Source organism: Suricata suricatta, chromosome 6, assembly GCF_006229205.1.
Source record: "Suricata suricatta isolate VVHF042 chromosome 6, meerkat_22Aug2017_6uvM2_HiC, whole genome shotgun sequence".
Lineage (NCBI taxonomy): Eukaryota > Metazoa > Chordata > Mammalia > Carnivora > Herpestidae > Suricata > Suricata suricatta.
Genome location: NC_043705.1, coordinates 63,903,879 through 63,918,345, shown reverse-complemented (window position 1 = coordinate 63,918,345; position 14,467 = coordinate 63,903,879). Strand labels below are relative to the sequence as shown.

The 14,467-nt window shown below is 36.3% G+C and overlaps 1 protein-coding gene across 9 annotated transcripts in view; it reads left to right on the top strand.

Moving 5' to 3' along the window:
* The first annotated feature begins 3,562 nt into the window (after positions 1–3,562).
* MEF2C (myocyte enhancer factor 2C) overlaps positions 3,563–14,467 on the top strand; it is a 149,056-nt gene continuing 138,151 nt past the window's right edge. For 4 of the 9 annotated variants that reach the window (XM_029942588.1, XM_029942584.1, XM_029942586.1 and 1 more), the window contains exon 1: positions 3,804–3,891. The gene's annotated coding sequence lies outside the window, so the exon portion shown is untranslated. The other 5 variants (XM_029942585.1, XM_029942583.1, XM_029942589.1 and 2 more) reach the window with 4 other exon arrangements.

The following is a 14,467-nucleotide window of genomic DNA, read 5'->3' as shown; positions in this document are numbered from 1 at the left end:
CTTTCGTCAGATTCAAGACCTTAGGACTATGCTCTCTGGAACTTCTGTGACACTTAATGAAATATATTGCTAAACAATTCTTTGGTGGGAGGGGACAGGGAACAAGTTAACATATATTTTCATATATAATTAAACACGGTAACGATTTAATGAAGGAAATAGTTGATGATTAGGGAAAAGCCCTTATTTAAATAGTACATCAATCCCAGACATGATTTGTCACCTTTTATTTAACATGATAGGCTACTAGTGTGCAACTGACTTAAAGTGTATGAGAATTTTTAACTCACCAATCACATAACTGGAATAGATCAGAGAATTCACTTAGCTCACTTAATGAATAAGCAAACTGAAGCCCATAAAGGACACACTCATTAGTTAGGCAGAAATCTTGAACCAGAGAATATAGGCCTCCTGAAACCTAGCAAAGCTCCTCCCTACACCAAAAAAATACTATTAAAAACACTATGATACTAGCCCAGTACCATTAGGTGGCAAAGATCAGGGTGATTTTGGTAACAAACAAACAAAACCAGAGTATTAAAGAATACAAAGCACATTTTGGATTAACCACTTTGTGGATTACCAATGAATAATTTTAAATCTCAGTGACTTTCTATTGTATATTTCTGCACAACCCCTTTTGTTCTGCTACAACTATAAAGGCTCATGGGAAGGAAACTAATGCTAATATTAACTTAGGTCACACATAATTAAGAAGCTAAATCTGCTGAGGGGAATATCTTATATTGTAAAAGGCCAACTGTGATACATTCCAGATCCAAATTATTTCCAAATTATCCACAGTGTGGGGTTATACATATTTTCCAATGCTTGTACTACCATTGATAACCATGGGTTTATTAGAATGTTTATTATTAAATAATTCCTTAGGATGTTAAAAGGTAAAATAGTTTCTTTTTGAAGGAAAACCATCGAAATCTGAAGGGTACTGTGGTAAATAGAAATAATCTATAACTCATCAAAAATAGTATGGTTGAAAGTCATGTATAACCTATGTCTATTTGCACATGTAAAATAGGCTGTTGCAAATCATTACATTAATTTCAGGCATTATGACAATACACTTAGATGTTCCTACAAATGTTTTGCATTTGTGAATCTGGAAAAATTAAATTAATTTCATTTTTACCACCATATAGAGACCTATCTTATTATTCATAATGACTATGCCCTTTAAATTTTGGGATTCTTTTTTGAGAAATTGTACCTTAGCTGGAAATCTGATATAATTATCTCTGCCATATTATTAAAATGAATCCATGGTAGTAGCAAGCAAACTCACTAGATGAAAAACAGGCAAATAAATATACTGTAGATACTAATCTGCAAGAAATAATACTATTTCAAATGGCTTTGGCTCTGTAACTGTGCCATGCTTTTCTATCATAAAAGCAAGAGACGCATCTTAGCTGTACTGATAGTCACAATGCTGATGAGCCAGAAGCCTGAAGATTGTTCAGATTTGGTTGTACTCGCCTGTAAAATCAACCTTCTCCTTTCAAATGAAGCCTTGGGGCAGATACCTGAATGTTGAGCCTGCTCTTCTGAGGAAAGCTACTGACATCAAATAGCCCCTACAATGAAGCAGGAGGCTTTTTGAGTCACACTGTCCTCATGCATTAAAATAGTCTAGAGGCATAGTGCAGAACTTAACAGGAAATGCAACTAGTCATTGGGTTAAACACACAGCGCTAAAAGGAATTTTTTAAAGTGAGGAAATATCTTTAATTAGCTAGATATTTCAGTATACTCCTATTATCTACCCGTGTACATTCAATGTTTTTATTTCCCCAATATATTTTCTCTTCTTCCTTTCACAACATTAAAAGATTTTAATTTGGTTTAAACATTTTATATGATCTTGTATTTTTACGGTTTGTGTACTAGTTGGTGTATTTTATCTTTGACTTTTTGGGTGTGGTGTAATTGGCTAGTGTGAAGTGCCCACCCCCTAGTAGCCTTTCCTAAATCTGGAATATTAACTTTTGGGGGGGGGGGGTAAGGTCAAGTGTTCACTGTGCTTCAACCTTAACATAAGTATCTTCCTTATCAGTCTGTATTTGTGTTTCCTGTGCAGCTGAAACTCTTCAGGATAAGTGAAGTCATCAGCTATCGGATAGGGAAGCCTAATGCATTTGGGAAGTTGGTTTGGTTTACATGCTAATGCTCTGGATAAAATCCAGTAAGGTGTGGAAGAGATAGAATCAGGCGTTGGGAGGGGGGAAATCTCCGAGGAAGCTGCCGCCTCGGTAAATATTTCCAAACTGATTAGAAAGTTGATGGCCCCGCGATGAAGTCGAGATTTCAAATACTGGTAATTATTTTATTACTTTGTACATTACTAACACATGAGAAGCATTTCGGCACGCTTTCTAGCCTAGCCTCTAGCCTTTCAGGGCCGAAAACCGCCTGTTCTGGGCGTGCAGGAAAAGCGCGCTGGAATCGAGTGCTGCAGACATCCTGGACGGTGGCTTCTACGCGTGAGTAACAGAAGCGCTCGGACCGGTGGAAGAAAGAAGTGGTTAACACAGCTCCAAACCGGGGGAAAGTCATGGGAGCAACTATTAGGGTCGCGCTCCTATTGGTCAGAGGAAAGATTCCGACTTTAGAAGGACTTTCCTGCCGGCTGGCTCGCAGAGTCCCCGGGGAGCGAGCGCGCGGCAGCCGGAGACGGCTCTCCGAGCGTTCTCAGCGGCAGCGTGGGGAGAGCGGGGAGGCTCCGCTCGCGGTGTTGTCTTCATTTTGTGCAATAAAGAATTGTCATTAGGTTTGCGTATGGCATGTGCCATTACCCCACCGTAAAACTAAAATTAGCAAAATGTCAGGAATGGAAAGATTGATTCACCAAGATGCAATTATCATTTAAAAGTGCTTGATTGAGGTACTGATGTTCAGTGATTTATTCTGCATACCATATACATAATTAAAGTAGTGTAGTGGAGTAATTTATCAATCTAGTTGAGACTGGAGGGGTGACGAGGGAACTGCTGTATGTTTGTTTTATTAAAATGCTCCGAGGTCTAGTCCCGCCCCCCTTTTGCGAGAGTGAAACTGATGATTTCTCTAGCTCGCGAGGAGAGAGTCAACGGTTCGGGATTGTGAGGGAGAGAGAGACGGAGAGGAAAAGGCAGCGCGAAGCAAAGGCAAGGGCAAGGACAAAATAATAAAGGGGGGAAAAGAAGGCAAGAAGCACTTCTTAGGACGTGCAGCTTAGAACCCCAAGCCCCTCTGCGCTGTTTTCCCTGCCACCTCCGTCTCCCCTCCCAATATCCTTCCACCACTCCCCCCCCTCCGCCTTTTTTACGCGATGTTTCAAAGGCTGCGAGCGGCTCTCCTTTTCCCATTCGTCTTCTGTCACTTCCTTCCTGGACGCAGTTTTCTGGACGAGTCTGGTTACTTTTAATCCGGCGGGCTGCTGAGAGCTACTTTCTCCTCCTCCTCCTCTTCCTCCTCCTCCTCTTCCTCCTTCTTTTCCTCCTCCTCTTCCTCCACCTCCTTCTCCTCCTCCTCCTCTTCCGAGCGGCCTCGGCGCGCGCGAATGCGCGACCCCGCGCGCGCCTCCCCCGCGCGCGCTCCCCCCGCGCGCGCACACACTTCGTCTCCAGCTCTCTGCTCGCTCTGCTCGCAGTCACAGACACTTGAGCACACGCGTACACCCAGACATCTTCAGGCTGCTATTGGATTGACTTTGAAGGTTCTGTGTGGGTCGCCGTGGCTGCATGTTTGAATCAGGTGGAGAAACACTTCAAGGCTGGACGAAGTAAAGATTATTGTTTTTCGTTTTTTGTTTTTTTTTTTTTTTCTCTCTTTCTCTCTCTTAAGAAAGGAAAATATCCCAAGGACTAATCTGATCGGGGCTTCCTTCATGTAAGTACCTCTGACATTTCTCGAGGAAATAGAAATAGCCTGGGTATTGTCTCTCAGATCCACATCAGTGTATTCCACGGCACTGGGTCTGTTCCTGTGTCTCTTTGAAGGCTGAAGTTGAGGCTTGTTGGGCATTCTTTTTTTTTAGATTCTGTGATTTCCTTGTCTGTTGCTACAAGTAACTTTTTAGATAGTCTTATCCTTTTGCCATCAGTTATTGAAATCTCTCCTGACTCGTTCTTGTCACACCAGTGTGTTTAAAGTTTCATGAAGTTAGTTCACGTCATTAGCATGTTTGATATGGTGGAGCTTGTGGAGCCTGGTGGATTTCAATATTTCACAGAATGTTCTGTGACCTTGAAGTACATGCCTTAAGATTTAGCCGCTAGTTTACTGTGAAAAGATGCTCCCGTGAGTCCCCCCCAAAGACTCTGATTTGCTTTGGGTTATGCTTCTGAGCCACTAATTCTTGGGATTAGTTTGAGCTAAAGCATGGCTGTCTGTCAGAGTATACCTTTGTGCATCTCCTTCCCTTACCAAAGTGCTGGCATGATAGAGGTTTTCTCAGTTGGTGTGGACAAAAAGTAATACCCTGGCCACGGTAGTCTATACATTTCACCATTTGTATTGGGGTTTCAAGTATATGCATTGCTACTCTGGTCAAGTCAAATGCATAGCTATTTAAAAAACAAACAAGGTTAAGTCACTTTAATTGTCTTCTGTTTGGACTTTGGATGAAAGTTACCAAACTCAGTGATAAAGTTTGGCACGAAAGCAGTATATATAAAGGCACAACACACTGTTTATTGTATTATTAAATACTACGCAAGGATTTAAATTTAATACTAATGTTATCTTCTTACCAGAATATGGCTATTAATTCTTAAAGGAAATTTTATGTCTGTAACATTTCTGCCTAATCTAGGTCCAGTAGTTACCATTTTTTAGAAAAAGCTCTTTTATTCACATTGTAGGAATGTGTGTCTTTTGTATAAAATACCTTTATATGTAAATGCTGACAGTATAATAGGTAGAATCAGGCTCTCTGCCAGTTCTTTAACTGGTCCTCAGTAGAGAATTGCTTTGACATAAAGTGCATTTTACTATTGTGAATCTGATACTAAGTCTAATAGTCACTGTCTTGTGAAATGCATAGTTACTGCATATATTTACTAAGGGCTGTAAAGGGAACTTTAGCCACCTCATTACACCAGGCAAAAAAGTGACCAGCCTCTTTTTCACTGGCACCTTGCAGGGGAATTGTGGTTGCAGAGTAAAGATGTTTATGTAGAGTATAATAACTCCAATCCCTAGAGACTTGGAAGGACATGGAAATGTGACCACCTGTGAACCCCATTTAACCTCTGTATTGCCTACTAAGTTTAGCTTTAAATAGATTCACAATCTCCAATTCTCCAGCTTGAAAGTAAGACATCTTATTTAATTTTTTAAATAATACCAGTTTTGGCTAGTCTTTGAAAATGTTCAGCATATACCAATAAGACACGAGCGGTATTTTTGTTTTTCCATCAGTTTGAATTAAATATAATGCAATTAGTAAACCATATTATTCTCTCCCAGTGTATGCATAAAATTATTAAGTTAAAAGTAGTAGTTCTAAAGCAAGTGGATTCAAAACTTGACAGGTAAAATGAGATATGCCTATCTAACATCCTATCTCAAGAGGAAGAATATCTCTAAAATCAAAAATCTCTATCTATTTGTAGGAAACTGCATTTGGCTATATAGCAGACTACAAACAATTCTAAAAGTTTTCATCAAAGCACGCTTTAAACTCATTCTTTAAAGTGTGGTTCCCCAGTCACATTAAGGAGACAATATGCAGTTATCTTTCAGTTTTGCTCAACTTTATAAAAATCTACTGTTATTTGCTACTGTAATTCACAAAGCTTTGGCGTACATGTGGCATAGTTTCCAGACTTCTTACTAAAGACAGTATTTTCCTTCACTCATAAATTACGCTATTTACATTCTGATTGCTGTGTATCACATCAAAAACAATATTAATGACTTAACTTTTATTAAATATTCATGTTTCTTAGGTTTAAATAACAAATAAACACTTTATAATAAAAAGTCAATTTTCCACCTTTTCTGAGCTGTTAACACTTTAAAAGTATGCAGTCACATATAATAACTTTTCAGACCAGGAACACATACCATTAAACACATGAAATTTAAATAACTAGGACTCCACTGTACCTTGACTCTTTTCTTCTTTTTATATATACTCAGTTTTAAAGATTTGATGGAAATGGTTTATTCCAATAGTGAAAAAGACTGTCTAATGATTCAAAGTTGAATCCTGAAAAAGCATCATGTTTTATATTTTTCAGATTTCTGTGTATTTCTTCCTTGGCCCTCATTCTTATACCGAATCAATAAATTGAATAACACTATACCATATCTTTCTAATAAATGACATATTATATTAAATTTCTATTATAAAAGCTGAGCTAAATACTTCCTTGACATATGTTAACATTAAATTTCAAAACTTTCTTCTGTTTATTGTAGTATGTTTTGTGGTTTTATTTCCCAACACTACGTGTGGTATGTTTTGAGTCTATGAAATCTCAGAAAGTGACAAAAATGGGGAAATATCTGTGCAGCAACACTTGTGCTACATAATGACAAAAAAAATTGTTATTAAACAGAGAACCTTGGCTTCAGGGACATGATTCAACACAACATGGGAGAATTTCATGTGCAATTACGGGTTACAGAGTGGACTTTGAAGAGATTATTGTTAAAGTTCTACTTGTTTCAAAAGCACATCCTCAGAGAACACACCAGACAGATTAATATCTAAAATTTACAAAAATGCACATACTCATTTTATGAATATAGTGATTGCCTGGCCACAATGAAAACATTTAATCACTGATGTTCACTCTGTGTGCTGCCTGTGGAAGCACAGGTGATTAAGATCCCCGACCTCAGCACTGTACCTTAATCTCACCGGCGCGTGGACTGCCCTGCACTCAGTAAAGCCTGACTGTTCACTGAGATCTGTCATCTTTAGGAAATCAAACCAGATTACAGAGGCGATTCACAAAACCAGGAGCAACAACAGAGTCTGTGCACCTTACAAAAGGCGGATTACGCAGTTCACATGTTATTTTGATAGGTCAAAGATAAAAGCTGATTGTTGAGGAATGGCAAGACACTCCAATTTCCAGTGATTGCTAGATAAGTATACCACAACCCTGTTGCTTCACCATTATGAACAACCATTCAAACAATAGAAAACTCAGTTTTCAAATGACAGGCTTTCAGTGGTGAAGTAAGAGAAAACAGCCTTCACTTATCTACCTTCATTGCTTAAATGTTAAGTTCCATCACTTCTTTATAAGCAGACATCAAGTTCTGGCTGCTTATGTGAGGCAGTTATCATAAGACTTAATTGCAGGAGACATTTTCAGAGGCGTTGTAGACAGCACAAAACAGAATCTGCCAGAAATAAAACATACACTCATGGTATTGAATAACTGAGCAGAAAATGCAGAGTAGTCAATAGCCATTATGTTATTCTGTTACCAAATATATTCCTCATAAAAATGTGTAATTACATAGTTATGGATCTATACATTTGAAATATATCTTGATAGGTGTTTATTGGTCAAATTACATGTATTTCATGAATGTTATATACAGATTATTCTTTACAACAAAATATGATGTTTGGGGAGTTTATTTCAGAGAATAAAGTTTTGGTTTACATAATAACATTTTGAAAACCCCAACTTCTTACACATCCACTCTACAGTAATTTCTTGCTTCTTTAAAAATTGAAGTCCTTTTTTACCCAACTGATGCCTCCTAGTGTTTCACACAATAAAACACTAATGAGTCACCCATAAATGTAAACATTGCATTTTCATTGCCTACATTTTCTGTGATACATAAAATTAATATTTATGTGTTTAATTTTCTGTGCATTATTATAAGATAGGAAATTCTACTGAATGAGATGTTTCATCCGAGTGGATTTGTGGCACACACTTGCAGCTTTTCTTTGACCATAACAATATCTTACTAAGTTTTAATAAGTTTATTATCTTCAGTTCCAGTTTATATATTCACTCTTAGTCCAAGTAAAAATCAGAGGCATAATAGGAAAGCTTCCATTTTCTAGGCCTCGAAACTGGAAAGTTAAGTTTATCAGGGAGTGCCTGATGAACAGATTGCAAAGGGACTGACCATTTTATTTAAACATTGAAATATTTGAAAATTAGAAAATTTTGCCTACCTTGTGTCTTTATACTTGAAATTTCTATGTGAAATGGAATAAAGAAAAAAAAAGATAAATGCACAGATTTCCCACAAGTCTGGAATATATCACTTTATTAGGAAGTAACAAAAAACATGCCTGGGGAGTGTAGTATTCTACGTAATAGAAGGAAGACTTATTAGAACATAACTTCTCATGATCAGTAGATTGTCTTAGGGAGGTCAAAGTTAGTGGATACCAACTTTGGTGTGAGTTTTCTGTCACTACGATGATGAGCGTAGACTTTTGATACCTTTATACTCCTGTGATTTCAAATAGTTTTCTGATTGTACTCTCTAAGATGGATACATTAATTTCTGAATATTTTTTCTTTAAAATATTTATGAAAGGGAGGAAGCAGTCCCCGAATGGGTCTGAAATTCAAAAGGCACACTCAAAAACCTGTAACATTTATGGGCCTCTTCCTGAGTTATCATACAACATACATGTGCACAAAAACATCGACAGATTCTTCCACTGACACGAGTGTTTTGAGCATCCAGATGTAGATACTAGAGTGAACATAGTTCATTTCTATTACCTATGTATGTGTCATTTAGTTCTCATGATTCAAAACACATAGCCTTTTAACAGTATTTGACTGACATTTAAGATTTTCTAATTTGGTCAATAATAGAATGCTATTACAATTCTTTGCATGTTGGACACATTTCAAAGAATGTAAGGGGGTGTGTTCCTCTCGTTTAAGGAAGCAAACATGTAGAAAGGGGTGGACTTTTCCCACAAAAGCCAGATTTCTTCCCTTGGAGAATTGAAGCAAATATGCAGTGTGTAAGTGAATAACAGCATGAGAAAGAAAATAATTTCTAATGGTCTGCTATAGTTAGTGAGCAAAGAAACTGTTAGGTTTTTTTAAGGCAATTCTTATTGATACCCTTTCTCATACTGGATGCTAAAAACAGTTTATGAAAGTTTTGTAATTTTAATATTAAATAACTTCTGTAGAGTGCACTAGAATGAATTTTGCTCAAACAAGAATTCAGTAGTAACTATTGCACAGATATATTGAAGCATAAAGAAATAAAAGGAGCTAAAACTACCTACCTCTTTCTTTCAAGAATAAGTAGATAACATCAGTGTTCTTATGTTAGTTGTTTTTGTCTGTGCAAGAAAAATTATTAAAATTCTGTAACAAAGTACTGTTGTAAAAATAAGATTATAAAAAGATTATTCAGTATGATATTACCTCTTATTTCTTTGATATTTTAACATTAACTGCAAAAAGAAAAGTCATGTTACTATTAAGCATGGAAGTTACATACCTTTTATATAAATGCGTGTTTTTGGTTTCAGAAGATAATATCAATAACATTCATTTGTCATTACCATATGCATTTTTTGTACATTGTCATTATATTACCCAAGTTAAATCTTTGTATTTATTTTTTAAATATAGCCAATGTAAACAAAATTCAAAGTACACATGAAGAGAATCTGTTGAGAACATTATAAAGAAAATTGGTGATACTACAAGCAATAAAAACAGTAAACCTATTACCGGCAGATTTTTGCAGGAATCATTACTCTTTAATAATGCAGACGTTATAGAAACTTTATTAATTCTTAATGCTGTAAATTTTAAATGAATGGAGCAATGTTGTTCATCCGGCAAGTGGTTGCGATTCATGTAGAATGACAGTGCAAATCTTCTCGTAATGATTTAAATGAAGTACCTTGAACTTGTTTTTAGAGAAGCTGTAGAAGCTGATCTCCGAGGCAGCTCCTGGTGAGAACCTGTTTTTTCCAAAGAGCATCCTGAGCGTGGTCTGGTTTTCCTCTGGTATCTTGTTGTCATAGATAAGATATCCATGAAGAATTCATAAAAATTGTTCTCAGATACTATGGATCTGTAGCATACTGGATTTAAAAAGCGATGGATATGGTCGAATTCTATCACTGAGAAGTGTCCTTTAAAACAGCTAACAACTACCTCTCTTTTTTTTTCTCACATCTGTGATTCTTTTAGCAAGTTAGAATGATAGCAAGAGAATGCATCTTTCTCCGAACTCCAGAGAGGCAGCTCTGGCTTAGATTATGCTTATTTATCTGCAAAATTAGAAAGTAGATTTACTAATGTAAATAAGTGGGGACAGACAAGAAAATTAGTCTACTACTTAATAGAGTAAACATGACTTCTTTTAACCTCCTAATTAATTGTTGACCATGCATAAGGTGTGCAACCAAGGCTTAATATGGAAGGCTGGTATTATTGCTTAATGTAACATGAGGCATTGGGATTTCTTTAAAGTAATTTTGAAGATGTGATTATTTAGCAGAAATATTCACCAGAGCATTTTATTTTTAGAAATCATGGTCACACAAGGAAGCCTTTATAGGACCGACTACCTAATTGCAGTCAAAAATCTCTTTAATGAATGAACACACACACACATACACACACCAGAAGAACACACATTTTAAGAAAATAATGGCCCCATATTTTTCAGTTATTTTGCCACATTCTTTATAACTGAACAGAATGTACATGTCTAAGCAGATGTTTTAAGTTATATCCTTCATGTAGGTGAGTCTGTAATGTACCATTTAACTTAAATGGGTTTGTGGGAAGGTAGTTTGAGGAGTTTAAAAAGGAAAAAAAAAACCCTCCAGTTACTATAGTTTCAGCTCTTTCTTTTTAAAAACAGTAATTACACTCAGGATAAAGAAAGAAAAATAAACTCTTTTAATTCTTTGTAACATCCCCAGTTCTGAGGCAGAGCCCTGGTGTATTTTTATTTCTGAATATGCAGGCAGGTACTGGCAGCAGAGATACAAAATGAAAACTTCCTGGCTGCAGACCAGATACAGTGCACAGTGCCACATCATAAACTTCCCCTCTTCTGTCTCGGAGTGATTTCAGCCCGAAGTCATGTCCTTTTTTCCCCTTGCGTAGGCTAAGGAGCAGAGGGCCTTCTTCCTGGGCAGTCGCTTTAGGAAAGGAAAAGCATAATGTTTCCCCTCTTTAACTTGAAAATTCTGCCTCTTAAATCACTAAGGCATTAACTGCAAAGTCGATTCAGGATGTTCCCTTTTTCTTCCCATATAGCAGGTTAGAATGCACAAAACAATAGGTGCGAGATAGAAAGTGAGACCTCTTCCCCAATCCCCTCCTCCAGCACATGTAGGCCCAGTCAGAGACCTGTATTTTTTTGTTTTGCAGCGAAAAATATAATGGCTTCTTTTCTGTAAGGCCTGTGCATTATATTCCAGATATGTTAGGTCATTTTGTGATGCAAATTAATATTGAGTGGTGTTTTTTGTACTTACCTCAGGAAATAGCCATGTTCTGCCACAATACATGGCACTACAGTAGTTTTTATTGATAAATATTCACACTTTTAATGATTACTAGGTCAAAATACAAAGTACCCAGAGAGAAAATACGAGCTTTAGTTTTCAGATTTGGTTATTGTCCTTCATTTGAAAAGTACAATGTAAGTAATGTGCTTGTTACCATACAACATAAATCAGCCCCCAAATATCTGCAAGAATATTCTCTGCATTTGAGACTTCAGTCTCAAAACTCACGTCTCCTTGTAAAATAAACAATCTGTTAAAACCAGTCTTTGATTACCAGTCACATTTTCAACTGATACCAATGTAATTTTTAAAAATCTTATTAAAAGATCATTTCTAGCAGTAATGGCTCCTTTCAGTTAGTAGCAGAATTCTCATTTGTGTAAAGCAGACAAATTATTGCCAGAACAGCTCCTAAAACTATCTTCCTCTTGTAGAAATGTATTAACTGCGAGTTTCAGTAGAAAATGTAACTATGTAAAAATATTTGTTCCAACTCTATTTTTAAACTAAATTATTGATTTAACAGTATACAGATAGTGCATAAATGTTACTTTGGTCATTAACCCACTTAACCAATTATTAATTGCCTATATAACATTTACCACATCAGACCAACAGTTAAATATAATTTAATTTTATTTCTCTTTAAAGTAGATAAGAGATCATTTTAATTATGTTTAAATACCTAGAAACTATTTTTTCTGTACCTGCAAGTGTTTCCTTAACAAGTAGCGAAAAATTATCTTCAAGTGTAAAACGTAGCTCATAGGAGCATGATGACAATGCCCTATTCTTGCCAAAGGTATTATGAGCAAAGGTCCTGTACCTGGCACACTTTCAAGGCCCCTTGGCAAGGGGGAAAATGTTAAACTTTTTTTTGCATATAGTAGTATAGATAGGAGTCAGTAATTTTCTGACATTTGTTTCTTACAGAGTTAGGCATTCTATTTAAAAATCCAGTTTCAGTCCAATTTAGGATGTGCTATGAGACTTCTTTATCTCCTTAGAATTATCCCAAACCATAGGATAAATCACCACTCGATAAATATTGTTAGACACATTGTAAAGTTTCAGTTGTTTAATATGTGTACTGAATAAATTTTTTAAAATAGAATATTAATTATTCTGGTCTTTAAATAATACAACTATGCCTGATTAAAACATGAATCTCTTGGAGGTTTCTGTAATAGGTAATTCTTTGAGCAAGATTTTTTAAAATTTTAAACTGCCAACCAGTAAATAACCAAGTACTTTGATTTCCATTCACATTGAAGAGCCTCATTAATTTTTGGATGGTCTGTGAGTAAAGGTTTGATGGTTCAGAAAGTAGGTTTTTTCGCCCTTCTTTTGTAACATATGTTAAAATATGTTAAAAAGTTGTAAGTCCAGTCCTAACTCCATCAGGATAGTCTAAGTGAAGACTAACAACCTGTCTTTTTTTTTTTTTTTGTGCGCCCATTTAATTACTTCTAGTATTTCTCAGAAGACCACTCAGTGTTATATAGGATATAGGATAAGGAAAAATTTTTGGCTACTTTTTTCTTTTCTATCACATTTGAGATTTTCTCCTCTTACATAAACCAAAAAGAAATCGATGACATTAATATCATTGAAAAGGGCCAGGCAAGATACTCAGTCCCATTGCTTGTTTTCCTACGGCCCTTTGGTTGAAAGAAATGGTCAGTGTCCCCTTTAGGACTGTTCAATCTTTCCTGAGTTAGTGTGATGTCTATGTGATTTTTTTTTCCCTTCTCTCATTTCATAGCTTCAAAACTTAAAGAATTCTTGACTTCACCCTTTTTCCCCCCTCAATTTTTATTTGTTTTTGGTTTTGAATCCTCTCCTGAGATCCCTTCTTACTTCAAAACATTTGGTATTGTGATAAAGTATACGTTCAACAGGACTTGCCTGCACATGTGAGGTCGTAGAACATTTTCTTACACTTGAGAGATTGATGTGGTTCATCAAGCCCAATGCCGTATCATGAAAGATCTCTAGACTCAGATCCTGAAATAGTGAAGGCCACAGAATGGTGTGTCTGTAAGGAGCCACCGACAGCCGTAGAGCCAGTGGATGGTGTATCCACAGCAAAAATGCACAACATTGTGAAGTCTTAGGAGGTGGTACAGTTATCGGACTAGTTGAACCAAATTATGGCTTTCTTGATGTTTGTGAAGTGTTGGCCCAAAACCCTAAGATGTGAGCGTGTGTGTAAAGGAAGTGGTATATGGGAGAGAGCAGAGCGTGAGAGACAAAAAGCATTGGAGAGTGAGGATGAATGCAAGAGAAAGAGAAAATCGGTTCTCTTGATTTGCAAGCCTAAAAGTTTGAAGACCCAGCACCATATTCATATCATTTGTTTTCGCTTTACACATGTGTGCTCTTAGGTAAACGGGTCCGTAAGCAATAGAGAGTAATGGTTAAGAGGAAAGACCAAACGGGGTTCAAAATCCAGCCTCCCATTTACTGCTTCATGGCTTTAGGCAGGTTATTTAACTACCCAAAATCCTCAGTTTCAGCATCTGTAAAATGGGGATAATACCACCCACTTCTTAGAGTTGTAAGAATTAAACCAGAGAATACGTATAAAAGCACAGTGTCAGTGATCAGTAATTAATAAAGTATCAAGCACTACACTAGATTTTAATCATTTTATTTTCCTCCCAATGATGAGCACTTAGAAATGCTTAATGGGATCATTATTTTGAACTTTCTTTTTCTTCAAGAATACTTTCATACCACTATAATTGGGTCACTTTCAGGGTAAAGCACATTCATGTGCTTTGTTAGGTCAATGCTAATGACTGCTAAGAAGAATATACTTTTTCTCCAAGAAATCCAGAACCCTTCACAGATCACAGATATTTATGTTCAATAAATATCATATTATTTTTAGAACCAGAAATGGGACCAAAGAAACAAAATAATTAATCTGTGAATTTTAAAAGTCATTTATTGAAA